Source organism: Lepidochelys kempii, chromosome 1 (assembly GCF_965140285.1).
Source record: "Lepidochelys kempii isolate rLepKem1 chromosome 1, rLepKem1.hap1, whole genome shotgun sequence".
Classification (NCBI taxonomy): Eukaryota; Metazoa; Chordata; order Testudines; family Cheloniidae; genus Lepidochelys; species Lepidochelys kempii.
The window spans coordinates 129,793,398-129,821,076 of record NC_136380.1 but is presented as its reverse complement, the minus strand read 5'-3'; positions in this window follow the sequence as shown (position 1 = coordinate 129,821,076).

Sequence of the window (27,679 nt, the reverse complement as noted above, 5' to 3'; positions counted from 1 at the left end):
TCTATTTGGAAATTGGGAAGGAGGATTTCATCCCCCCCCCTTCCTTAACTCCTGCAATAGCTTGCATCACAAAGTCAATACCAGGGCTTTGTGAAACCACAATTAAGTTTTAAGACCCTGATCCTGCTAAGAAGATTGTGTGATTGAATCCTGCACCTGCCCAGAAACCTGCTCAGTGGGATCAATGGGACTCTGCACTAGTGCAAGGGCTAATCCACTGGAATTTATTGAAGGATCCAGGCATAAGCGGGTGTCAAATGGATACCTTGTAGTAGTAGAGTCTAGATCCTACACCATGTGCTGGAGAAAAACCCCTTTGCTCTTGACTAAACAGCAAACCTCCCTTGGAGAGGGAGGAGTTAACCCCTAAACTGTACACTGCTCTCAACAATAAAGCCACACTTGTCTCTGAGTAAAGGTCCTCAAGCTATATCAAGGATGATTTCCAGAAAAACACTCCTATGGGGAATTACATTCTCCAGCTATAGTACAATGTATCCAGTCCCCAACGCCTACACATTAATGCTGTCTGGCCCATTAAGGGTCCGAACATCCCCAGACCAACCTTTCTATCCTATGCAGGGTATTAATCAACTCTTTGCTGTAGTCACTGATGCTAGAGTGTGATGTGAGTTTGGAGTGCTTAGTTATGATTCATGCTATCTGCGCTGTTCATCCCCATCATTGCTAGGTTGGGCTGAAATTCCTGTCTGGGTTCAGCTTATCCTTGGATCAAACTCCTCAGGCAGGTGATCTCCAGCCAATTCCCTATCATTGTTCCAAAGTGACATCCCTCTCCTCCAATGGAAATCAGGTTGCCTGTTCCAATCCCTTTTCTTTGTTTTGGAGTGACTCTCTTTCCCTCCAGTTGTAGCCAATCTGCTGCCCCCAGCCTGCCCCCACAATGGCAGATGAGCTGGTGACAGGAAGGCGTGTGGGGGGGTGCGCTCCTTGCCCTTACCCACATAGACCTTTTCTGTGAAGGGGAAAACTTTATACAACTCCACAGGTGGGAAAAAAAAAAAAGAGAGAGAGAGAGAGAGAGAGAGAGATTGGAAACCAGGTTTAAGAAGAATCACAAAAGAAGGTAAATAAGATATAGTAGAGCATCCACTTCATCTCTTCCAATACAGGTTTGTTTATTAGAGTACATTTTCTAGTGTTTATCCATACATATTTAAAAAAATGGTGGTGGAAGCCCAGGTTCTAAATACTTTATATATCAATAGATATAGGTAATAGAATCAACAAAGAGGAGGCTTTGAGGGATATTCTCTCCCAAAGGAAACCTGGATCTATTCATTTTCCCCAAGTGTCTAAGTCAAAACAATCCTCCTATACTGAAAAGAGTAACAAGGAAAGAACTAATCAGACCAACTCTGTGAAATGAAAATTCTCCATGAAATCAACCCCAAGCATTGACTGCCAGAGCAGATAGCCCTGGTATGCTTTAATTAAGGTTCTGAAGCTCAAATATTTGTCCAGGAAAATCCCCATTTAAGTTGTCAAACGGATGTGTGTGTGTGACTAGTGAGGAATGGGAAGGACAGTTTAGTGGAATGAGAAAAATATGTCTTGTAAAATAGTCTCCATGTATCATCAGTGAAATTTTGACTAAAATTAATCCTACATGATCTAAAGTGAACTGCTAGGGAATCATAGCCCAGTGTCATTTTTGTTAATAATCTTATTCAAATAGTTTGTGTGCATGTTTTATAGGGAAGGGAGGGAGGGAGAAAAGTATATTCTGCTCTCTAATGAGGCCATCCATAATTCTTAAAGAGATAAAATGAGAAGGTGCTGAGGGTATCATTTGTTGGACTTGATAGAAAAGACATCTGTTATCAGGTAATTTTGAAACATAAATTTTAACTTGAACGTTGCTGTGCCAGGGGGAATTCTCGTGCTACCTAGTTAAGATATGTCTTTGAAGCTGTTGAGGGCAAACATTTCCCTGAAGGAAATTTACAAATTACTTTCACAGAAGTAGCATGATCTGAAGAATATAGGTCAATAATGAAGGTTGTGTAAGTATTTCAGAAATATCCCAAGGTTGCCTGAAACTAATTCTTCTGGCCCCCGTGTTAGGTTTGATCCCCAAGGGTTTTGGCCTTTACTCTTGTTTGGTTACAGTTAAGTTCACCCTTGTGGAGTGAGCCGGCACAAAGCCTATGCTCTACTTAAATTCTACCTGTGTCCCCTAAATGAGTCATATGTCTTGTGCTGGCCCTCTGCACAGGGGTGCATTTCACTATGAGAGAATCCAATTACTATATACAATAAATCCTTGCATTTTTGAATTAAAAAGAAAAGGAAAAAATGCTGATTTTTCTCTCTTTTGTATCTCTACAATAAAACTAGTCTTTATCTCATGTTTTCATCCTATTAAAATAGCTTAAATCTCATCCACCTACCCAGATTTTTCTCAAGTTTCCATGTTTGTCTCCAAACAAGAGCAGAAGTGCAGCAGATTGGCTGAAACCTTCAAAGCCTCTTTAAAATGATTGGACATAGTAAACACCTTATGGCCATATTTATATTTCCCATTACACAATTAGGAAATAGCTTTCTGTAGACTGAAAGGCTATATTGTTATGGCTCTTCTTTATCAGGTGGGCCAAAAGTTCATCTCTAGCAGACAACAAGTAGGAAGCCAGTGTATAACTTGTCCAGAACCCTTCAGGATAGAGGAGAAAATAGAAACAGCAAGGTGTGATCTAAATCACTTAACAATACAAAGTGAAAAGGTTAAGAATTAGAAAAGATCTCCACCTTCCTGCAAAATCTAATACAATAAAGGAAAATCCCTTTTCTGTGGATCAAACTCAAGCCAGATATAGAATTGCCATCGCAACAATGAGAGGGGCCCAAACTTTCCTGGATGCAATGTTCCTTGAATAGTGACTGTCACTTTAAGAGGGTGACTGTCCCCTTTAAGAGTGAGCAGGGCCAGTGCACCTGTGACTAGTTAGCTGTTTTTAATTAAGTTTAAAAGAGGACATGTGGGCCCAGAGTGGTGGGATATTTGATGAGTCAGAAGAGCTGTGAGTAGCCAGAGTTCCCTGGCACGGGAGCCAATGTGAACCTGCTGGGGAAAATAGCCTTCAGAGTGAAAGCCTTGGGTGATGGTGGTCAGTGAACAGAGCATGGAGGATTCCTGCAGGAAGGACTGAGAGGCAAAGGGGAAGTTCCCCTGAGAAGTGAAGCCAAGGGTGCACTGAAGAACTGGTTTTGCTAATTTGGCCTATGCTGGGAAAATAAAACTGCCTGGGTTTGGCAGTGAGTTCTGTGTGAACTGGGGAGACTACTTGTGATGGTTTCCCCGAAGGGGTGCCACCTGGAACTGATCCCATTGACCCACCAGCCTGGGCTCCCTTTCATGTTGTACTACTGTGACAAGCTGCAAAGCCCTCCAGCCTGCACTTTAAAGCATTCAAAGAGATAGGGACACACCTAGCTGCAGTTACATGCAGGATCTCTAACCACTATCTTCCCAGGCTATGACCCCAGAGTAGTACCATCGTGCCCTGGTCAAATCTGGCCAGTATATGGTTTTCATTCCTGGTCCACCTCTCCCTCAGTGTGGAGAGGACCATGCACACTTGTAACCAACTGATCCTGGTCAAGTGCACACTGCTTTGGACTAAAACATAAAATAAGTTTATTAACTACAAAAAGAAAGATTTTATGTGTTTATAAGGGATAGCAAACAGATCAAAGCAGATTATCTAGTAAATAAACAAAAATGCAAATTGAGTGTAATATTCTAGAGAGGTAGGATATGAATTAGCAAATTCTCACCCTGAGTGATAAACAGGTTGGCAGATTCTTAAAGCACAAGCTGCCTTTGCTTTGCAGCTTGGGTTTCCCAGTTTTTCATACATAGGCTAGAAATCTCTTTAGCCTGGGACCATCACTTCCCCCAGTTCAGTCTTTGTTCCTCAGGTGTTTCCAGGTGTGTTGTTGTAGTCAGAGTAAGGTCCCAGCATGATGTCAATTCCCCCTTTTATATCTTCTTTCCACTTGCAGGAAAGCTCTTTTGCTGTGACCTGGGTCAAACAGTTCCCATTGTGTAGAGCGATCTCTGAGAGGTTTCTATTGTACATAGTTTCTGGGTCATCCTTGTACTTGTGTGCATTTCCTCAATAAGCCATTAACAGTGTTTGGCCTTTTTACTGTTGTACCTGAAAGGCTGCTTGTGGGCGTTTTCAACCTCACATGTTTCAGTAACACATACATAGCCAAACTTCATAACTTCACATACAATGATAGCACATACAATTCAACGAGATATTAATGTCTAGCAGATCAAGACTTTTAGAAGGATACCTCACAAGGCATACTTTCTGCAAAACATATCCTAATTATATAACAGTAGTGAATATGGGGGTGCCAGGATGTCACACTGCTAATCTGCCAAGATGCAAAATTTAGTTGAAAAATGTTTTTACACAAATTATTGAATTGTAATTTGTGTAGGGAAACATCTTCATACCAGAATGCTGCAAGGAAATTATTATCTTGAGAATAAACAGAGTAATCTTAATATTAGCATTGTTGCCCCTTGGCCGAAGTGATTATCCAGTACTTGGGGTCCTGATAGATTGTTTCTGTTAGGCTGAGAAACTGATTATACGAGATGGGTATTTCTTCTGTGGAACTTGCTTATTTACAAAGAATGTATGCAAACACTTCTTTCTTTGAACACAGAAGGAACAAACAAGAGGAGGCAGTTTACTCGTTTAGAAATCCATGCATGCTTCCCAGCCAGTCCTGTGCCCCAAATAGTTCTGTCTCTGCTCCCTCTCAGAACCATGGTGCCAGTGCTTCTCTGGTGTTCTTCTGGCTTTCTGCTTCTGACACCCGCACATGTCACTCAAACTAATTAATGCCTGAACTCCTGTGTTAGCAATTCATCCCAGGAAACGCTGGCTTATTTTCCTAGAGATAGTGCCTTTTCAGGACTTCCCAGGAGGCCCAGTGCCATTGGTAATGGCTTCTTTTGTTTCATCTATCTTACTCCTCAAAGGAACTTAATTGTTCTTCCATTTAGGCTGAATGAAGTGTGGTAAGCATGCTGCTTAGCTTTTATGGGATCTATGTTTGCCTGTAGATCAAAAACACACTTGCTGGAAGCCTTTTGACATCATCCAGCGTAATAGCATAAACAAATCCTCCTGTCCCCTGCAAAATCTCAACATCAAAAAAAATTGTCCCAGCCATAAGACTAATGTGTCTGCAAAGTGATTTCAGAGAAGCTGCTTTGGATGTGTTGTCACTTTAAAGGTTTGAATTTAAATGGGTTGTTAATTCTGAGGAAAAATAATATGAATTTTAGACATTTGGCCTATCAGTATGAAACAAAGATCTCTAGGTGTCTTCTATTCTGTCCTTCCACATAGATTATATTCCATAGATTATATTCCATAAAGTGTGATGTTCTATTGTCACGTATGGATTTACTCATAAAGACCCTGATTCAGGAAAACACGTAAGCATGTGTTTGCGCTCGGAAGTAGCCCATTGAAGCATTCCTCTGAGAGCCTTTTTCACCCTCCCTTCCCTTTATTTATGTTTTAACTTTCTCCCACACCATTATCACTCCTACATTGTGTTGATCACTGTGTGACACATTATACCCCATATTCATCACTTTTATATGGTTATGATATATTTTGTACAAAGTATGCTTTGTGAGGTCATTTACAAACTCATAATCTGCTGAATATTATTATCCTGTTGAAATGTGTGAAACATCACTGCATGTAAAATTATGAGATTTTGCTTTATTATTGTTACTGAAATATACTGTAGTTCTGGGTAACGCTCACAAGGCATTTTCTCAGAGAAAAAAAGGCATATGAGCATGCCAGCAAGGTTCTAAAGGGCCATTACCTACTTAACTGGCCATCCACTAGCAGGAGAGAAGGTATAAACAAGAAACTTACATTTCATCCCAGAGACAGTTTGAATTTCATATACATGGAGAACTGGTTGTCTACACCCCAGTAGGAGGGAGGGGTAATCCTCAAAGAGAAGAGGAGGGTATAAAAATAAGAGACGGTGACCTCCACATTGCCCCTCTCCTCCTCCCATCTCTATGCTCATGGCATCAACAAGTACCTGAAAAACATTGAACTGGGGGAGGGAGTGGTCCTTGGATACACAGAAATCCAGCCTGTGAACTGTTACAGATCATGGTGACGGAGACATTTTGCTTTTAAGTTCATTTAGGTATTAGCTTGTGGTTTTATCTTTTTATTTCTTTCATAACCCATTCTGACTTTTATGTCATATCACTTTGTAGTCACTTAAAATCTATCTTTGTTTAGTTAATAAACTTGTTTATTGTTTTATCTAAACCAGTGTTTTTGTTCTGAAGTGTTTGGGAATCTCTATATAGGATGATAAGGCCGGTACATAATCATTACCCAGTGTTGGAATGATGGACTTACTATGAGCTTAAACTGTCTAGGAGAAAACTGAGCAGTGCAAGATGTACATTTCTGGGAAACAAGGCTGGGGCTAAGGATTTGCAGGTGTTTCCCTCTATGTAGTTCATGAGTGGCTGGGAGAGCATTCATATATTTAGCTAGCAGTGAATTCACATGGTGAAGGCTGCGTGAGCAGACCAGGAGTGGCTGTTCTGGCAGTAAAGCGGTGTAAAAGGCATCTCAGACTAGAGAGTTCAGGGGACACCACAGTTCTACAGTCCAGATTGTACACTGGATAATGTCACATACTCTGTCCTGCAAGTCTGTCAGTGCTACTCTGACTATTAACCACATGAGGTCACTCAAAAGCAATGTCAGAGAGTGTTGCATTAACTTAGATGGAATATATGGGTCCAAGCATGTTAGTGTGACCCAGTCACTGTCCAACATTAAACAGTTTTTAAAAAGGCTTGGGGTTAGGCTACATCGACACTTACAACCATGTATGAGTAATTATCTGTGTCTTGTCAATGCATGTACCCTATAAACATGCTGAGTGTCTACATATGCTGTGTTGGGCACAGGTATACACTGTGTATACAAGTATACCTGCATCCATATTCTCCCTTGTTGGTATGCAACTTTGGTGCTACCATTTCAGGGGTGAAATACCAGCACTCTGTTAATGAGAGGAGGTGCTCTAGGAGATGCTGTTGCTTCATGTTGTTGGAACTGTCTGTCACACATTTGGTGATTGCAGGTCCTGTTCACGTTTTCCCTTCTGCTGGAAGAAAATGGAGCTGGCTCTGCTGGTATGATGTGGTCCTACTCTTGCTTCTTGTTGCAAGAGAAATGTTTATGAGGTGCAGTAGTTGCTCAGCTAGATACTTGACAGAATCAGGACAGAACTTTCAAGACGGCGGAGCAAGAGGGTGAGGGATAATCCACTGTTGCCCCATGTACACATGTTGTCACTGTCAATATTAGCACAGTGTGCACATGGGTGGATCACTGCTTCTCATCCAGGAGAGCCAGCACTATGTGGTGGGGTTACTTCATTTTGGAAACTTTGGATGATGACCAGTGGCTTCAGAACTTCCAGATGAGGAAGCGGACCTTCATGGAGCTGTGTGAGGAGCATTCACCAACCTGTCAGCACCAGACCACTCATTTTCGGAAAGCCATACTAGCACAGAAGTGAGTAGCTATTGCCCTTTGGAAGCTGGCAACACCTGGTAGCTACTGGCCAGTTGCACCAGATCAAGGCTGGGAAATCTGCTGTCAGGGTGATGGTTGTACAAGTTTGCCAGGGAATCAATACCACCATCTATACACAGATGATTGCTATAAGCCAAGTACCAGAAAGTTATAAGTGGATTTCAGCAGATAGGGTTTCCAAACTGGCAAGGATAACTGATGGCACCAACATCCCCATAGTGTGCCCACCTAAAGGTGTCACTGAACATGTGAACTAGAAAAGGTCAGTATTTACTTATTCTCCAAGGCTTAGTGGACCACGGGAGTCAGTTCATGAACACCAACATTAGATACACAATTCATGGGACCAAGATGTTCCGAGATTGGGATTGTACTGTGGAGGGGGACTTCATTCCCCTGAAACAATGGGGTTCTGTATGGTGTTTCTGTGCTTATGATTATTTTGGGGGTCCCCACATGCCTGCTGCTAACTTGGTTCATGATGTTGTAACGTGATGTCAGTGACCCAGCCAAAAGGGAATTCAACTATGAGTAGCTGCAGAACTGTGGCTGAATGCAACTGTGGCATCAGAAGGTTCATTGGATTCCAATATGGCCAGTGTGGTTTGCATAACCATGGCATGCTGTGCCCTTCACACCATATGTGAAAGAAAAGGGAAATGCTTCCATACGGAGTGGGCACAGGACAAAACAGGTTTGCAAAGCTTGTACAGAAAAGCAAAGCTTGTACCCACATGCACACCGGTTCTGGTTCCCAGAAGGCAAGGGAAATCCAGGATGCCATATGCTCACACAAGTTTGAACAGCATGGAGCCAGAATGTAACTTCTGGTTTCAGAGTAGCAGCCATGTTAGTCTGTATCCGCAAAAAGAAAAGGAGTACTTGTGGGACCTTAGAGACTAGCAAATGTATTTGAGCATAAGCTTTAGTGAGCTACAACTCACTTCATTGGATGCAGGGAACTGTAGCTCACAAAAGCTTATGCTCAAATACATTTGTTAGTCTCTAAGGTCCCACAAGTACTCCTTTTCTTTTTAATGTAACTTCTTTGACTATGCCAAGGTATGTCACCTTATGCTGATGTGCCAAGATACATCACCTGCAAAAGCTCAAGATGACATTGACACTTAGTTGTGTGCCCATATACATTTGGGCTTTGATCCCCTGCAGCCAATATTTACACCTATTAACTGCAGACAGTTGCATGACAGTGCCTCCTCAAAGTTAACATCTTCGGCTGTGGATGGTTCCCTTGCAGTTCCACTGCCATCATTGTGCAATGTTTCTGTTTATGCTAACACTTCTGTTCAAGAGTGCCTTATGGGGAATACTCCATCACTTTTAAACAACTGAAAAAAGAGTTCTGGAAGGGATTGGGAAGGGCTTCAGAATGCCTTTCCATACACTGTTCTCTCACAATGGTGATTATAGCATTTATTGGCTATTTAGTATAACTGCACCCAAGGCTGACAGCAGTCAAGGTTTGGTGGGGGCAGAGGGCCATTTAAGCACTGCTCATTGTTTCATGTCTTCAGTGTTAAATTAATTTTGTTTCCTTTCTCTGTAAAATCAGTTAATATACAACCAAAGCCAGAACCCTCTGCTGATTTAATGACATTAGGATATTTAGGGACAGGAAGGGGAAGGGGGTTGAGTGGGCATGGGAGGCTTAGAGAATTCTTTGCAGTGTTCGAGCAGCAGAGAATTACAGAAATCAAATTCATATGCACTGAATCTTGGGGACCTATCCTAAACCTGGAGAAAATATTGTGTGAGGAAAGAAGGGCTATACAAGGGTAAATTGAACAGTAACATGTATTGAAAGTGACACATGCAACATAGCAGTAAACTTTAACAATAAAAAAAACAAAACAAATGGAAACACAATGAGTCAGACTCCCTGAGAAACATACACACAGTATACAGAGTAGCAGCCGTGTTAGTCTGTATTCGCAAAAAGAAAAGGAGTACTTGTGGCACCTTAGAGACTAACCAATTTGTCTCTAAGCCACAAGTACTCCTTTTCTTTTTGCATACACACAGTAATGTCCGTGAATCCCTCTCTTTGCCCTGCCTCTCGCCATTCCCCAGACAAGAGGGGAACAGTTGTAGAAAATCGTCCACATGGTGGGTTTCAGAAACTGAGTGGCTCATTGTTGCCCTCCTGCATGCTCAGGGGGGTTCCCCTTGGAAGAGTTTCAAGTGCTGGCAGGGGGTGTTGTTCTGGGAATGCAGCCTCAGCTGCACACTGGATATCAACTGAAGGAGGCAGTGGGCAGGCCCCAAATGTGTTCTGCCACCAGATCAGACCAGGATCCTGTTCCCTTTGGACAATCTCCTCTTCCTTGTGGTATGCATCCCACTCCAGGAACCAATTCATCAATGCCTTCTCCTGCCGAAGAGCCTGGTCCTCCCAGGCCCTGAGGAACTAAAACCGTTCTTGGTTCTTTCTGTCCATTCCAATAAAAAGTTTTTTTTATCTGCCTCTGCTGCCTCTGAGGTGCTGCTACAGCCATCCAGCTGCACTAGATGATCCTGGCACTTGTAACATAGGGGTATAATTATATTTCTTTGTTCCTTTGAAGAAAGCTAAGAAATCCCCCCATATAACATATCTATGCTGCCAAAGAACACATATTGATACTTATTAGCATTTCAGAAATGTGACCATTATGCTCTCCTTCCTTCTGACACAACTTTTGCAGCCCCCAAGGAAGGAGCGGAGGCTAATAAAGTTAAAATACTTGTAGTAACTTTAAAGGAAATTATAATACTTGCACTGCATCAAGGGAATAGTTGGGGTGGGGTTTAGTTCTTTTCAGGGGCTACATTACCAGTTATCAATTTCTTCTTTAAAGATGTCCATTATTTGATATATCTTGACTTTAGCAAAGCTTTTGATACATTCTCCCACAGTATTTTTGTCAGCAAGTTAAAGAAGTATGGATTGGTGAATGGACTCTAAGGTGGATGGAAATCTGGCTAGATCGTCAGGCTCAATTGGTAGTGATCAATGGTTCGAAGTCTAGCTGGCAGCCAGTATCAAGCAGAATTGATCCTAGGGGGTTTTGGGGGTTGGTCCTAGGGCTGGTTTTGTTCAATATCTTCATTGATGATCTGGATGATGGGATAGATTGTACCCTCAGCAAGTTCACAGATGACACTAAGATGGTGGGGGAGAGGTAGATAAACTGGAGGGTAGGGATAGGATACAGCGGGACCTAGACAAATTGGAGGATTGGACCAAAAGAAATCCGATGAGGTTCAACAAAGACAAGCGCAGAGTCCTGCACTTAGGACGGGAGAATCCCATGCACTGCTACAGGCTTGGGACTGATTGGCTAAGCGGCAGTTCTGCAGAAAAGGACATGGGGATTACACTGAATGAGAAGTTGGATATGAGTCAACAGTGTGCCCTTGTTGCCAAGAAGGCTAATGGCATACCAGGCTGCATTAGTAGGAGCATTGCCAGCAGAACAAAGGAAGTGCTTATTCCCCTCTATTAGGCACTGATTAGGCCATATTTGGAGTACTGCGTCCAGTTTTAGGCCCCCCACTACAAAAAGGATGTGGACAAATTGGAGAGAGTCCAGCAGAGGGCAATGAAAAGATTAGGGGGCTAGGGCATATGATTTATGAGGAGAGGCTGAAGGAACTGGGCTTATTTAGTCTGCAGAAGAGAAGAGTGAGGGGGGATTTGATAGCAGCCTTCAACTACCTGAAGAGGATGGAGCTCAGCTGTTCTCAATGGTGGCAGATGACAGAACAAGGAGCAATGGTCTCAAGTTGCAGTGGGGGAGATCTAGGTTGGATATTAGGAGAAACTATTTCACTAGGAGGGTGGTGAAGCGCTGGAAGGTGGAAGAATCTCCACTTAGGGAGGTGGAGGAATCTCCATCCTGAGAGGTTTTTAAGGCCCAGCTTGACAAAGCCCTGGCTGGGATGATTTAGTTGGGGATTGGTCCTGCTTTGAGCAGGGGGTTGGACTAGCTGACGTCCTGAGGTCTCTTCCATCCCTGATATTCTATGATTTGGAAAACAGAATTTCGACAGTACCTGAATAGAAAAAAGGGAGCTGGTTCTCCAGGCCTAGGGAGGAGTTCCAGTAATCTACGTTAGAGAGATGTTTCTGCTAATGGTCACCCCTCTACATATTATTGAATGGAGGAATTTAGTCACTTATGAAGGTGGACCAAGCACATTTGCACTGTCACTGAATCTGAGAACCTACTTGAATTTCTGCTACACCAAAAAAAATGCTGAAATATGCTTACAGGAGTGGGGGACAATTTTTCACTCACATACTTTATGGGTTCAGATGTGGACAGTAGAGGGCTTATGTTACAACAATGCACATGTATGCATGTACTGTTACTAGTGTAGATGTAGCCTTAGATGATGAGAATTTATAGAAGGAAACATTCCCATATTTGACAGTCTTTTAGATGGTAATAATTGTATTTTCTAGGAAAAGGGAAAGGTTAATTGTGCTGAGCTGGACCTGGAGCTGTTGTTGTTGCTGTTAAAATTAGATCCTGCTTCCTAGAAAACAAAACAAGACAAACACATGCAAATGAGGAGAGAAAAGAATAGCACAGGTAGAAAACACAGCATCTGTCTCTAATGTTAATATCTCTGTTGACTTTTACTTGCAACGTCAAAGCTGGAAAAACACAGGCATGGCTCTTGGTCTTACTAGCCAGTCTGAGACCTGGCAAACTTGTACCAGCATTGTGCTATTTAGGACATTGTATTTAGTTGCCTTTTTGGTCACACCTTAGAGAAATGATACAAAATATACAGTCACAGCAGGCTCAGCCAGACTCTTGTTAGACAGGAATTAAAAAGCAGAGGGATAGGAAAGAAAAGAAACAAGTCTGGGAAGTAAAAGGACACACAAGGGTGGGGTATGTGTCTGTGTGTGTGTTTCTCTCACTCTCTCTCTCACACACAAACTCTCATGCACACAGTGTTACATCCCAGATGGTGTACTGGATCCAGAAGAGATGGTGATGTCATCTGGATCCCTCTCTCTGGCCCAGTCTGGGCAGGACATCTCTCAGGATTAGGACAATGAAGGCCCAATGATGTTACAGTAGATTTGGGGGTTCCAGGAGACAGTGGCGGTGACAGCCATGATGGTGAAGTGTGCTCATTCCCCCCTTTTTAGGCAGTAATTGTCCCCCTTTTCTTTGCCTTAACTATTTTCTTCCCAAAAGTCTTTTCTTGTTAAGAATCCTAAAAGGGAGTCTGGCGGGGTACAGCCCATCTCTTCATTTTATCCACCAATTAGGCTTAATTTCCAGCACACCAATTTTGGTTCATTGATTTTCAATCCCACACTTGTCTTGTTTAGTAAGTTTGAACTTAACACATTACTTGAATTACATCAGGAGGATTTTTGGTTTGGACTAATTCAGTCTTTCTGTCTTTTTGAACTTTCTCCTATCAACATTGTTACAAATTACTGTAACGCTTTATGAACTTTCACTCATTTTTCACAGTTGAGCTTATAGTTAAGGTATATTCGTGGGCCCAATTATTCCAATAGTGTGTACTCTTTAGATTAATTTCACATGCTTCACCTAGAGGACACCATCTTTCTGACCTGGACAGCAAATTGGCGCCCAGAATATTCATATGCTCTGCAGCAAGATATCATGCTGATGCTAGATTTCTGACTTGACCTTGGACAAATATTTGAGTGACTTGGTAACAAGCATCCTGTAACAGCATAACATTCCAATGGATCTGAGGAACATGCTAGTCCAGCTTTTGATCTTCTTCAGTTTAATGGAACTGCTTTTCATAGCTCTCAAATAGAATGATTTTTCCCAGTAGATGTGCTTTCATCACAAACTCTGTTTCCTGCTTCGCTGTAATAAGCTTCTGGCATTACACTGTGCCACCATGCACTCAGCTAGAGAATTGCAGCTAGTTGCTCAAGAAGACATTATTATGTCTTAGATTTTGTTTGCTTGTTGAATAATCTAATTATTTTCGCAGAAGAAACAAGGCTGCTTTGCAATGGGACATTAACTAAATGAATGGCTGCATGAAGCTGTATACTTCATAAACATTATTTATTATTTTATATGGCCATGACCAAACTTTTGCTATAAGCAGCATAGCTCATTACCTGGTATTGTATATGCAGAAATCTTTATCTCCCCCCCCCCCACACAATTATAAGACTTTAAAGGAAAATTAGGATAGGTAGACGTATGTAAAATATTCATACTGAAATGCTAAACTATTTGAAATTAGGGCTGTCAAGCGATTAAAAAAATGAATCGCGATTAATCATGCTATTAAACAATACTAGAATACCATTTATTTAAATATTTTGGATGTTTTCTACATTTTCTACAGTGTCAGACTTTAGATCCTGCAAGTCCAGTCAGTCCTACTTCTGTTCAGCCAATCGCTCAGACAAACAGGTTTGTTTACATTTACAGAAGATAGTGCTGCCTTCTTCTTGTTTATAATGTCACCTGAAAGTGAGAAAAGGCATTTGCATGGCACTGTTGTAGCAGGCACAGCAAGATATTTACATGCCAGATGTGCTAAAGATTATGTCCCTTGATGCTTTACCCACCGTTCCGGAGGACATGTGTCCATGCTGATGACATGTTCTGCTCAATAACGATCCAAAGCAGTGTGGACCAAAGCATGTTCATTTTCATCATCTGAATCAGATGCCATCTGCAGAAGGTTGATTTTCTTCTGAAAGCATGCTCCACACCTCATCCCTCTCAGATTTTAGAAGGCACTTCAGATTCTTAAATCTTAGGTCGAGTGCTGTAGCTACAGTATCTTCTTTGCATTTTGTCAAATTTGCAGTGAAAGTATTCTTAAAATGAACATGTGCTGGGTCATCATCCGAGACTGCTATAACATGAAATATACGGCAGAATGAGGGTGAAACAGAGCAGGAGACATAACATTTTCGCCCAAGGAATTCAGTCACAAATTTAATTAACACATTATTTTTTTAACAAGCGTCATGAGCATGGAAGCATGTCCTCTGGAATGATGACCAAAGCATGAAGAGGCATATGAATCTTTAGCGCATCTGGCATGTAAGTATCTTGTGACACTAGCTACAACAGTGTCATGTGAATGCCTGTTCTCACTTTCCAGTGACATTGTAAATAAGAAGCGGGCAACATTACCTCCCGTAAATGTAAACAAACTTTTTTGTCTTAGCGATTGTCTGAACAAGAAATAAGACTGAGTGGAATTATAGGCTCTGAAGTTTTACATTGTTTTGTTTTTGAGTGTAGTTATGTAACAATTTGTAAGATGCACATTCACGATAAAGAGATTGCATGATAGTACTTGTATGAGGTGAACTGAAAAATACTACTTCTTTTGTTTATCATTTTTACAGTGCAAATATTTGTAATAAAAATCATATAAAGTGAGCACTGTACAATTTTTACTCTGTGATGTATCTGAAATCGATATATTTGACAATATAGAAAAACATCCAAAAATATTTAATACATTTCAATTGACATTCTATTGTTTAACAGTGTGATTAATCAAGATTATTTTTTTAATCCAGATTAATTTGTTTCAGTTAATCGTGTGAACTAACTGATTAACTGACAGCCCTATTTGAAATTAAACTTTTTTGTTGGTTGCTATGAATTGAAAATAGATGTATTTTTCATGAAAAAAAATTGCTAAGGATTGTGATTATTTTTGAGCCAGAATGGGTGACTCTTTTGTGGGCAGGGGTGGACTTTACATCAGGATCGTATGAACATTCATGGTTTTGTAATTTTTTTAATGGACAGACAGCTATCTCACTGAAATTGTGGCAAGACAATATTTTTTTGAGGGTGAGAAAGGATATTATAAAAAAAAACTACACATGTTAAGATATGGCAAAAATGAAAAGCAAACTTCTAGAAAACAAAGTTGTAAATTTTGTCCAATACTAAGGATGAATATCAACTATACTAAGAACGAGTGAGAGATTTTGAAAATCATATTTTTGTTGTAATCTATGCTTCTCCTCGTACTACTGCTACTGCCTCTTCTTTTATTTCCCAGTTTGTCACCTCTGTGTCTCTTTCAAATGAATGATCTGCTTCAGACTTTCCAGTATTTGTAGTATTCAAGTGTTTTGCAGGAAACTGTTTTGACCACAGGAATCCATTGAAGGTCACACTGGCTCACTGTGCCCTTAGAAATTCAGACAATGAATGACAAATATGCTGCCTTTCTAATTACTTTTGAAGCTCAAGTCTGCAGTGAATGGATTCTATGGAATAGGTGTGCAGTCCTTTGTAGGGGGAAAATCATTTAAGATATTGGAAATCTGATCCAAAGCCCAACATAAGAAAATGGACTCCATCACTAACTGAAACTGCTGTGTACGATTTGTCAGTTGTGGGACAATTCATGATGTCAGAACAGGGGTGGGCAAACTTTTTGACCCAAGGGCCACCTTGGGGTGGCAAAACTATATGGAGGACCTGGTAGGGAAGGCTGTGCCTCTGCAAACAGCCTGGCCCCCACCCCACTGACTGTCCCCCTCCGAATCCCTGACCCATCCATCCCCCCTGCTTCTTGTCCCCTGACTGCCCCCTCCCGGGACCCCCCACCCCAACCACCCCCCAGAACCCCACCCCTATCCAACCCCTCTGCTCCCAGTCCCCCGACTCCTATCCAGTCCCCCAACCCCATCCACACACACACCCAACAGGCCCCCCGGGACCCCACGCCTATCCAACCTCCCCCGTTCCCCATCCCCTGACAGCCCTCCTCCCCCTCAGAACCTCTGCCCCATCCAACCACCCCCTGCTCCCTGATCCCTGACCACCCCACCAGACCCCCTACCCCTTATCCAACCCCCCAGCCCCAGCCCCATTACCATGCTACTCAGAGCAGCATGTCTGGCAGCCACACCACCCGGCCGCAGCTAGACACACTGCTGCTCTGCTTGGCAGGAGCGCACAGCCCCACTGCCCAGAGTGCTGCCCATGCAGTGGCATGTCTGCAGGGAAGGGGGAACAGCAGGGGAGGGGTTGGGGAGCACAGGCCAGGAGCTCAAGGGCCGGGCAAGATGGTTCTGCGGGCCAGATGTGGCCTGTGGGCTGTAGTTTGCCCACCTCTGTGTTAGAATATATATTAACAAATTCTCTAATCAGATCTGGTCCCTTTGCATCACTCAGGAGAAGCAAAGAGGTCAGAAACTGGCTTCAAGTAGCCAACAGAGGACTTATTTAATAGAGGTGAACTCCCTGGTGGCATATATGTGCCAGCTATGGGCCCTGCACCTGTCATCCCCACCCACTGGGTATAGGGGACATGTGTGGGCAAGGAGGGAGAAGGAAGTAGGGCAAGATAGTTCTCCACTCTGCTATGATCATCTTCCACAGTCGTAGGGTCCACTAAAGAACCCTGCACTAATGGTGGATTAAAGCATGTCTGAGGGTGGGATTCTAAGTGGCTATGACTCAGGGACCCCTGGTGCCAACTGACAGAGGACACAGAGGGTCATTAGAGTTTTATAGGGGTCCCCTGGGTCAGATATATGCATTATAGTTCACCTAAGAGTGGCATGTGAGTTTTCTGCTGAGAGCCAATTGCCCACTGGTCATCATAATCATTGTGAAATGTATCTATGGAAAATATTTAAGTAGTTACGTATTTATTCTGAAAATTATGTTCTTAAGGTCTCAGAGTTAAAGCAGGTCACTGGGAGCTGTTCCTTTCAGGCAGGAGGTAACTGACACCTATGTCCCTGTTTGGCCATTTGTGTATCATATGCTTCACACTGTAGGTGTATTTGCATACTGAACCAGGTGTGAACTGAGACATTGCAAAATCTACAAGAGAGGAAATCTACAGAAAAAAAAAATGAGTATTGGGGGTTAGACTATATGACCCTTGCAGTCTCTTCTAGCCCTATGATTCTATGATTCGATCTTGTTAATTAAATCTAGGCTCTAGAATGCCTGTTATGATTTTATATGTAACCATTTCTTTCCACTGCTTCTACTTGCTACTTACTACTTGAATCTCTGGTTTGTCAAATACACTTGTACTTGATTTCACTATAAACAAATCTAAGTGTTGTGAATTAAGTGGAGAAGTGATCTGAAGTGAAAGTGGTAAGCTGGGGTGTACTGCTTCTTTGGAAGCACCAGCCCAATGAATATTGCGAGTGTCCAGTGTACCAGGGCTGGGTGCTCCAGGGAGGTGTTTGTAGGGCTTGAGGGTTGGAGTGTGCCTGTCACTAACCTGTAGAGTGACAGAAGGGCCAGTGAGGCCAAGAGGGGAGTGCTTGTGTTGCCTGTGGCCGGTGACGTAGGGGAGCTGACCCAACGCAGGCACAGGCAAGATTTCCTCCTGCTAATTGCAGGTAGTAGTGAGGCGACCCTGAGAAGCATCACAGAGCCATCCCAAAGAATAAGGGGAGAACTGGTTCTCTAATGCCTTTCAACCATGCTGAGGACAGCTTTAGTGCAGGAGGGAACCTGAGCCGCAGTGTACGTGTATTAAACATGTGTTTAATATTATGTCAGCTGGTTGTAGTTGCGGATGTACTGTTAAAATGATGTCACAAAGCGGGAAACATCAAATATACCTTTAAAAATCAATGCAATGCAATCTGGGATCGCAAATGCCAACATTCTTAATTGTAATTTTATATAGTTATCATGTGACATCCTCCAGGGGGGAGGTAAGGTTGACTGAGTATCTTAACTGTTCATTTCTTACTTTAACACGGTTGGATTTAAGTCTAATATTATCTCTGATTTTTTCCTGTATTTGTTATGCTTGGTTTGTGTCTTATTAAAACATCCCTGTAATATTTCCTTTTTTAGTGTTAAACTACCAATACAAACTCTCAAACCTGACATAGTTTTTGTTTGGGAACGTTAATGTGAAGTATTCTATTCTGTGCACATTGCCGCACTCCTCTTTTCTTTAACTTTCTTTTATTTATTGATTGATTATTTAAGAGATGTAAAATATATTTAAGATCCTTTCTGGCTCCCTAAGATTTATCTGTAGAATTCATCTTTACTAATTATATAAAAAAATCCCCTGTACTGTAGATCAATACAGAATATTACAGATTTTGGGGGAGATTAGTGTTTTCAGCGTGGTAATAGATGAGTAGTTCTGGAGGCTGAAGTCCTGTATTTAATCACAAAAACAAGGATCCTGTGGCATGAGCTCCTGCAGTGCAAGCTTTCCCACAATGCACCAGTATGTCTTCTCCAAGTCAGGGTTGAGCCACTAGGAATGATTGGGTAATGTTGCTGCCACCTAGGACACTCACGATGTGATGTCTTTGTGATGGGATTATTTAGTTTTTATAGTTTCCTGAGTGTAATGAAATGAAATGTTATGCACATTTTTCAGTAAAATAAAAATAAACTTTTTCTTTTTTTACAGAGAAACAACAGTATTGGACAAGTTGATCAAAGAAACAATCTGAAACTCTATACTTAATTCCCTAAAGTGTCCAAAAGACTACAGTAGGTAGGAAATAATCATTCAAATAGGCCTTGTTTCACACCAGCTGTTGCTTTTCTGCTATTTTTCTATTTTTTTAATCCCTTGATAATATCAGATCCAGCTGCCTTGGATTTCTATTTGTTAATCTTATTGGGAGCTGCCTGTGAGACCAAATGAGTGTCAAAAAAGGAAAGAACAGATAGCAGCTTCCTTTCTATTTTCCATCTCTTCAAAGCTGTCCTCTTTGGTAAATTTAGGCTGAGGAAAGCTTCATTTCTTTTGGGGTGTGTACATCAGAAAAAATTCAGTCCCTAGTAATAATGCCTGCTGCTTTGCTCTAAAGCTTGGAAAAATATCTTCCAATTATCTGAACTAACAGTGCTTTCATTGTTTTTGCTGTTAAATGTGATACCTTGACTTTATATGTATAGACATGAAAAGAGCATTCCCAAAGCACTGAGCTTTTTTTTTTCCCCTCCAGTATTTCAGTGAAACAAACAAAATGAGTCATGAGACACCCGTGATTTGAGTAGCATTCAGGCTGATTTTCCCCATCCGATCCGTATCACGTCAGAATAAAGGTTAAGCTTTTCATCCCTTCCTGAGCTATTTATGTTATTTTTAAAAGATCCAAACTGATATATTTCTTCCATATTTCATTCAGAATCATATCTCTTTTTGTGACTGTGTGAATTTTTTTTTTTCTGAAATGGATTTTCTTTTGAATATCCTTTTTATCTCTTTTTTCATATCTTACATGGAAAATCCCTTAATCTTTTTTCAAGGGCATCCTAGGACGACAAAAATGATCAGTAAAAAATGAGTTTCTAAGAAGCCTACTGTTGTTTTTTGTGTACTATACAAATACACATGCAGACACAAACACATACATAGAATGCATTTATATATGTACAGTATATCTACATTCATGTATGTGTATTATATGTATTTAGTAATATTTGTAAATAAAACAACCACAATTTCTGCTTATAATTATTCTTTTTACATATTACGTATAAATTCTCATAAACATACAGACAGATATAAATATACATGCATGAATGAATAATTGCAAACCTAAGTAGAGGTTGTTTTATTTACAAAACATTACACACAAATACATGATAACCATGGCAATGTATGTATTAGCCACATATTTTGTTCCTTCTATACAGATTTATGCAACCATTTTAGATTATCATCATATTTCCAGTATTTCACACAATACAATTGCTTAGACTCGTGCCTTGTTGATGCTTCAGTTAAATTGACTGATGTCATATGAATCTCACTTTAATTTAAAACAGTCAAGTGACTTTTATTTAGGGGACTGCTCATCCTGCTCTTAAGTATTAAGAGAAAGTATGATTACACATGCCATTAATTCAAGAGCAAAGTATGTATTATGGAGAGTCAATGCTGGAGATTAGATATGTGCTGAAATTCATTCAAGTAACAATGGAACAGGTTACACACAAGTAAACTGCAGAAAGCTGGGAGGAACAATTCTGACTTATCCAGCTGAATTATGTGAGCATCAAAAATCTTCTCTTTAATCTTCCTTACCCACATGACTGTACAGAATTTGAGGTAATAGTCCGCAGGTTCTCTTCTAGCTCTTATTGAAAGGAAAATATCTCCTCTCCTAGAACAGAGTCTGTAGGTGGGAAATATTTTAATAGCAAATAATTAAAACAGGGCCAAAGGAGAAGATAAAATATCAATATATTTTTCCTGTTCTTTTTTCCATTGAAGACTTTAGAAATATATTACCCAAATAAAAAACCACTTTGTATCACAATACTTCTGGGTTTTCTATTGACTTGTCTTTCACTCATCTCTGTAGAATGCAGTTCCTTCTCTAACAGTCTGCTATCTAAAGTGACATGTGCTGATGCTGATTGAGGGCAGTGAGCACTGTTCATTACAGAGATGATGCTACCCCACCATTAATGTCACACATCTGTGTAGTGTGGCTGATATCACTTGTGGCCACTGGTGGAATACTAGTGGGGCCACAGCTACTCCAAACCTGCAGCCCATAGTATATATGGCTACCACCAGGGAACTTCTGACCCTGCACCACATAGAATCATAGAATCATAGACTTTAAGGTCAGAAGGGACCATTATGATCGTCTAGTCTGACCTCCTTCACCATGCAGGCCAAAGAATCTCACGCATGCACTCCTGTAACAAACCCCTAACCTGTGTCTGAGCTATTGAAGTCCTCAAATCGTGGTTTAAAGACTTTAAGGTGCAGAGAATCCTCCAGCAAGTAACCTGTGCCCCGTGCTACAGAGGAAGGTGAAAAACCCTCAGGGCCTCTGCCAATCTGTAATGGAGGAAAATTCCTTCCAGACCCCAAATATGGCGATCAGCTAAACCCTGAGCATGTGGGCAAGACTCACCAGCCAGACACCCAGGAAAGAATTCTCTGTAATAACTCAGATCCCACCCCATCTAATATCCCATCACAGGCCATTAGGCATATTTACCGCTAATAGTCAAAGATCAATTAATTGCCAAAATTAGGCTATCCCATCATACCATCTCCTCCATAAACTTATCAAGCTTAGTCTTGAAGCCAGATCTGTCTTTTTTCCCCCACTATTCCCCTTGGAAGGTTGTTCCAGAACTTCACTTCTCTGACGGTTAGAAACTTCCTGGTGGCCAGTTTATATCCATTTGTTCTTGTGTCCACATTGCTACTGAGCTTAAATAATTTCTCTCCCTCCCTCGTATTAATCCCTCTGATATATTTATAGAGAGCAATCATATCTGTCTTCAGCCTTCTTTTGGTTAGGCTAAACAAGCCAAGCTCTTTGAGTCTCCTTTCATAAGACATGTTTTCCATTCCTTGGATCATCCTAGTAGCCCTTCTCTGTACCTGTTCCAGTTTGACTTCATCCTTCTTAAACATGGGAGACCAGAACTGCACTCAATATTCCAGATGAGGTCTCACCAGTGCCTTGTATAATGGTACTAACACCTCCTTATCTCTGCTGGAAATACCTCGCCTGATGCATCCCAAGACCACATCAGCTTTTTTCACGGACATATCACATCGGTGGCTCATAGTCATCCTGTGATCAACCAATACTCCGAGGTCTTTCTCCTCCTCTGCTACTTCCAAGTGATGTTTCCCCAGTTTATAACAATTTTTTTTTATTAATCCCTAAATGCATGACCTTGCACTTTTCACTATTAAATTTCATCCTATTACTATTACTCCAGTTTACAAGATCTTCCTGTATGATATCCTGATCCTTCTCTGTATTGTAGAGGGGTGATGATCGGAGGGAGAGATTAAGTTTGTAGGCAGAGATTTTCAAAGACACAAAGACACAGATTTTCAAAGACCTCCCATTGAAAGGCAATGTTCCCATTAGGTGCCTGACTGCATTTTGACAAAACTGCTGAAGTTAAGTCTCAGGCAGACTGCAAAGAGCTACAAAGGGATCTCGCAAAACTGGTTGACTGGGCAACAAAATGGCAGATGTAATTCAATGTTGATCAATGCAAAGTAATGCACATTGGAAAACCTAATCCCATAATCCCAAATATGCATATACAATGATGGGGTCTAAATTAGCTGTTACCACTCAAGAAAGAGATCTTGGAGTCATTGTGGATAGTTCTCTGAAAACATCCACTCAATGTGCAGTGGCAGTCGAAAAAGCGAACAGAATTTTGGGAATCATTAATAAAGGGACAGAGGAATAAAATAAAAAATAACATACTGTCTATATAAACCCATGGTAAACCCACATCTTGAATACTGTCTTCAGATTTGGTTGCCCCATCTCAAAAAAGATATTGGAAATGGAAAAGGTACAGAAAAGGGCAACAAAAATGATTAGGGGTATGGAACAGCTTCCATGGAGAGATTAATAAGATTGGGACTTTTTATCTTGGAAAAGAGACGATGAAGGGGGGATATGATTGAGGTCTATAAAATCATGACTGGTGTGGAGGAAGTGAATAAGGAAGTGTTATTTACTCCTTCACATAATACAAGAACCCGGGGTCACCCAATGAAATTAATAGGCAACAGGTGTAAAACAAACTAAATGAAGTATTTCTTAACACAACACACAGTGAACCTGTGAAACTCTTTGCCATAGGGTGTTGTGAAAGCCAAGATTATAACAGGGTTCAATAAAGAACTAGATACATTCATGGAGGATAGGTCCGTCAATGGCTATTAGTCAAGATGGGCAGGGATGGTGTCCCTAGCCTCTGTTAGCCAGAAGCTGGGAATGAATGATGGGGGATGGATCACTTGATGATTACCTTTTCTGTTCATTCCCTCTGGGGCACCTGGCATTGGCCATTGCCAGAAGACAGGATCCTGGGCTTGATGGACCATTGGTCTGAGCAAGTATTGCTGTTCTTGTAGTTTGAAATTTGTCCCCAGATCATTATACTTAGGCACCGTATTTCCACAAAGAAATCAGTTGGACTCTGTTATCCATTGGAATAACCTTTACAAAGTTGAGACTTGAGAGGGGGAATGTAAATTAAATAGAAATAAACACTTGTGGGGGGAGGAAAAACAGTAGTATAGAAGAATACAGGAAATATAAGTGTGAAGGAAGAAAGTAGAAGAACAAATACAAAAGAATAACAAGAAATTAAGTTACTATAACTATCTCCTAGTTGTGTTGTCAATGGGATAAGGAACTAGCAATCTCAGCACTAAAAGGAGGTGGTCAAGATTTTAAAAATGTCAAATTCGAAATCTAGGATCCTAATTCCATATTTAGGCACACTGGCTTGATTTTCAAATGTTCTGAGGGAACTTCACTCTACCGTTAAAGCTAAAGGAGCAACTCCATTAGCTGGTATGAGTAGTACACGCTTAACCTTTTGTGTGGATTTTTACAGGCTGGGAGAGAATGTGGCTCTTTCTAATACATTAGTAGGTCTGCTCAGGAGTTTACTGATGATTTTTTTTTAATGGAAAATGCAGTTTCTGCAAAATAAAAGTTTTCCATGGTTCCAATCACATTGAAATATTTCAGTTGGTTGAACTGAACTAAAGCCTTTTGCTTTATCCTACAAACTGGACTCCTTGGCTGAACTATATCTCCTGTATTGCAATGTTGCCTCCAATCCAAGTGGCATAGTGCATCAGGGGAGTCACATGAGTGCAGATGCATCATAGGAGATGTAATCATTCTAGGGAGCTTAGCCCACTGGGAAGAATGGGGACATGAGACACCCAAACTATGACTTCCAAGAAGAAATGCAGCTCCGCAGGGAAATACATTTGAATGTTCAGTTGCCTCCAAATGAAATGTTTCACCATTTACAAACTGAATTTTTTGGACTATCTCATTCCACAAAAATACTGATATGGAGGAAATAGTTCAGAAACTTTTTAAAGAAGTTAACCAAGTGTTCTAAAGCTTGATATAGGAGACAGCATATTTTGTGGGACAAAAATAGTAGCCTATCTAATGTTTAGCTGCTATTCTGAAGCATAATAATATGGAAACTGCACTGATATGTCATCTTATCACATTTCTTTGGTCCTAGCTACATGACAGCTCAGAAATAGACAACCATCTGCAACCTTCTGTTAAAGTTGGCTCCTTGGCTTTCATGAAGGTGGCCTATTCCATCGTATGTGTGTGTGTGTGTGTTCAGAGTTCTTCCCTTACACTAATATATTTTATTGATGCAATGAGCGGAGAGAAAATCAGAATTTCTGTCCCATGTGACATTCTGATATTTCAATAATTGTTTTCATACTGAATCATGACAAAAAATTGAAAAATATGCACAAACAGAAACCAGCCTCCCTCAGGCAGGTGGTATAAATACCTAAGCCACTTCTTGTGGCAATGAGTTCAGCACCTGCCTCGCTCCATCCGAAACAATTAGAGGAGGAGATACCCTCCCCCATAATTGTTAGCCCAGTGGTTAGAACACTCACCTGGGATGTGGCAGTCCCCAGTTCAGTTTCCTTCCCTGGCTTTAAGCTGATCACATTCTGAGGTGCCTATCTCTCCACATTCATCAAGAAAGAGTCTAGGTGCCTAACTTGACTGTGTGAATTTCAGCGTTGTTCCTTTTGATTTTCTAGGCACCATGATGCTCAGCATTTCAAGGTCTAAGTCCTTTCATGGATCCCATCCTATCTCTCTATCTGTGATCTACTAAGACTGCTATGCTCAGTAAGAATGCTTTGGCTAACAGAATAGCAGGTGAAATACATGGGAATGAGAGGTGAATCTTAATCAGCAGGGGCATGGCTGACTGTGGAACAATTTACCAGAGTTATTTTCAGAGAAATATGTAAAATCCACTCTTTGTAAAACTTTACCTTAGTAATGAAATGCATATTATTTGTATGGAGAGTGGACAGTAAGAGGTAAGGAGAAAAAAATCATAAGTAATGGAAGCTGTAGTTTGGAAAAGGAAGAGAGGCAAGTCTTTTCAATTTGTCTTTTATTTCAGTATCCAGTGCCTAGATACTCTATTAGAAATGGCAGAGAGAGAAATGACTCTATTGGATGAATAGTGTTTTCCCAGCAGCATTCCCTGCAGAGTGCAACTGTTTAAGATTCTCTTTTGGTGAACTAGGCAAATGCTGCAGTTAATATTTTGGCTCTTTTGGATTACTGAGAAAAAAAATAAAAATAAAAAATCCTGCTAGAGACTCTTCAATGAGAGATATCCATTGCTGTGACAGAACAAGCCCCACTGTCTTTCACCCCAGAGCCTAAAAGTGCTTAAAAACAGAGATAAATGCTGTTAGATTTCCATTATGTACTAGCTATATACAGGTTAAATATAGTGAAGGAAAAATGTTGTGTAGCTCAGTGTTCCTCAAAAATATTTTAAAGACTTTTCCAGATAAAGGATGCCTAGAGGCCTTCAAATGTTCACCATGTCATCCATTATGTTCCACAGTACATGTTCACCGAATTTAAAGTCAGAATCTGTTCTAAGATTTTAACCACAGCAGTACCAACTTGTAACTATGAGCTAAGGTTTTCACTTCTTGTACTAGACTAACATTAAAAATTACATATAAAATAATCTGCAGTATTGGTTAGGATTAGCGAGGACACATTGTGAACCCTTTAAAAGGTTATGTTCATTCACTCCTTGCAATCAGGTGTTCATACCGGCACTTCGGCATTAAAGCCTCAGCGCAAAAAGCCTTATGACTGTCATTGGGGTGGTTTAATTACAGCGCTGCAACTGAGGAGTTTTGGTGCAAAAAGTGGCTTGCCAGTGTAGATGCCACTGTTGTTTCAGGACAAAAAGCTGACTTTTAGCGCAAAAAAAACTTGCCAGTGTAGACCAGGCCTAAGGCAGCTATTTTTGTACAGCAAGGAGCAGCCATGTTTTCTTCATTTTTTCACAGTCAGAGGACTTGACCTGGCATCTCTCAAAAGGTACATTTTTATTCACCAGCAACGTACATAATTCTTATCAGCTATTTAAAAAAAAAAATGCTTTTCTGCCTGTGGAGAAAATAAAGGAGCCACGGATGACTCATACTCTCTTCATGTGGAGAAGGAATTTTCTATTACAGTAAATGCTACTGCTTTCTTTTGGAAATACTGAACTCCAATATTGTTTTCATACCCTGTTTTGTATTGGCCAGAGCATCTCTCTGTGTTACATTACAGGGACTTGGTAGTGTGGTTAGAGTCCAGAGAGTTCCCCTGCCTAACATGCTGCTCTCAGAGGCAGTTAGCACAACCATGGACTTTACAGTTTTGTCACCTGCGAACAAACACTCCTATAATTTCAAATTCAGACTTGTACCTTACATTTCTGTGACAACCTTTGGTGCGATACTGTATAGGACTTAATATTTTGTGATATCTTTTTATAGAGAAAACTGAGTGGACTATACAATGTTGTAGTTAAGGTTAATATTCACGTATCTGCTGACTGGGTATGGCAAGCTGCTGGGAAAGGCCGTCCTATGCCTTGCCACAATGTTACTTTGCTGCCTTTGAGATCTGTCTGTCACCAATAAATTTAAAGTCCTATGCCAGCCTGATCGTCCTGCCTGACCCTCATACCCTTTTCACAGGGCTGCTACGTGCACTTTAGTGACATGGGGGAGACAATGTACACAGACCTCCTAACTGACAACAAAGTCCCTGAAGTCTTGCTTACATTGTGAAAATTTTACCAAGATTTCCCAAAGCTGCGAACAACTGTTAGCAATCCTGGGAGTCCAAAAGGGGATTGGTCACTACTTGTTTTCATAAACAATTGGTTCAAGTAATTATTAGCCTGCACTCCACTATTGTCATCATTATGTTTCTTTCACACTCCTTTTGTTTGCTTTGTCCCTCTTGGGATCTGAATTGTGGGGGCTGTAGCTGCACACTGGTAGGAAAAGCTGAGAGCTGTCATAGTACATCACACCAGTGTAACTAAAGTGAGGGGCTCAGATACTATGCTGCTGGGGGTTTATACTATCCAAGCTAGATATGGATCAAGCACATGAGTAGTTCCATAGACAAAAATGTGATTACTCACATGGTCAAAGATAATCACATG